Genomic DNA, 1,754 nt, shown 5'->3' with positions numbered 1-1,754 from the left:
AGGAAATTACTGAAAAGAAATCAAATCAAACAAGATTAGAAAACAAAGATTACAGCAACAAATCTGTCAAAATCAAATCATAGTAAAGATCTGTCAGAATCAAAATCAAATCATAGCAAAGAAAGTAACCAGCTGCTGCAAGAGAAAGAATCAGGATCAAATCATAGCAAAGAAAGTAACCAGCTGCTACAAGAGAAAGAATTTGGATAAATTGATTAACTTTCCATTGTGTTTCTAATTTCTTTTTTTCTTGCACAAAGTCGTGCATATATATATATGTTATATCAAAAAGCATGAATATAAACTTCATCTAGATTTTTTATGGTATCAGAGCCATCCACCTGCAAATCGTAATATTCATTATCCCCTTTCTTTTTTTCTCTATCTCTCTTGATCAATGGAGGAACCAAATCTCATTATCCAATCTTTTCATCAAGGTGCTAACCTTATTTCTGTTAAGCTAAGTACTACAAACTACCTAATGTGGAGATCTCAGATTCTTTCTCTTGCTCGTAGTTTGGGTGTACTCCACCATCTAGAGAAAGATGGGTGGAAACCTCCTACAGAAATAGAGAAAAAAGACGGCAAAAAAAATCTCCAATACAACTAATGCAAGTTGGAGTATCAACGATGGGTTGATCACTTCTTGGCTTCTTAGCACTATGAGAGAAGATATGCAAGGATCTATTGAAGAGATTGGATCCGCCTGCCTCTCTGGACTTCTTCTTGAAGAACAACTACTTCCTACAACAATTGAAAGGAAGGACTGCTGAAGAACATGTTGATGACCATCAGAAAGGATCACGATCCATAGATGAATATTTGAAAGATTTCAAATCAATTTGTGACAATCTTGCAGCAATTAAAAAGCCGGTTCCAGATCTTGATAAAGTTTTCCAATTTGCACGTGGGCTAGGACCAAAATATGAAACTTTTCGCCTTGCTATGGTGACAAAACCACCATATCCCACCTTCAACCAATTTGTGCTTGCTTTGCAAGGGCATGAGCAAATTCTCCAAATTCAAAGAGATGAGGAACGAGTATACGTAGAGCATGCGCAAGCCTTCTTTGGTCAATGAGGCCGCGGTCGAAATAATCGAGGAGGAAGGGGATCATTCAATTCTAAAGGACGAGGTTTTACTCCAGCTGGTCACTACAACACCAAAAATCGAGCAGTCAACAACTCTTCAATGATGATTGATCGACAACCACATCATCCAAAAAGAAGTTATGGTGCCGAGCAACAACAACCATCATCGAACAAAAATACTGGTAAAATCACTTGTCAAATCTGTGGAAAAGATAATCATAGTGCTGTTGACTGTTGGCATAGGTTTGATTACTCATATCAGTCTGAGGATTTACCTCAAGCACTAGCAGCTCTCACACTTCGTGATGGTGATCCATCTTTCTATGCTGACTCAGGAGCATCTTCACACATGACAAATGATGCAGGTAACTTAAACTATGCTAAACCTTACAAAGGTAGAGATGTTATTTTTGTTGGTAATGGGGAATGTTTGCCTATTTCACATACCGGAGAAACTGTTGTTCCTACAAAAGAAGGAAAACTAAATCTAAAAGATATCCTAGTGGTCCCTGGTTTGAAAAAGAATTTATTATCGGTTGGGAAACTTACTTCTGATAATGAATGTATCTTTGAATTCTCATCATCTGGTTTTGTTGTTAAGGACAAAGCTCAGAGAATAATAGCCAGGGGGCATAAACAAGGACAACTTTATGCTTTAGAAGA

The sequence above is a fragment of the Curcuma longa genome, chromosome 11, assembly GCF_044706935.1.
Source record: "Curcuma longa cultivar G26 ecotype Majalengka, Jawa Barat chromosome 11, ITB_CL_G26_1.1, whole genome shotgun sequence".
Lineage (NCBI taxonomy): Eukaryota > Viridiplantae > Streptophyta > Magnoliopsida > Zingiberales > Zingiberaceae > Curcuma > Curcuma longa.
Note: the sequence above shows the minus strand (reverse complement) of the source record.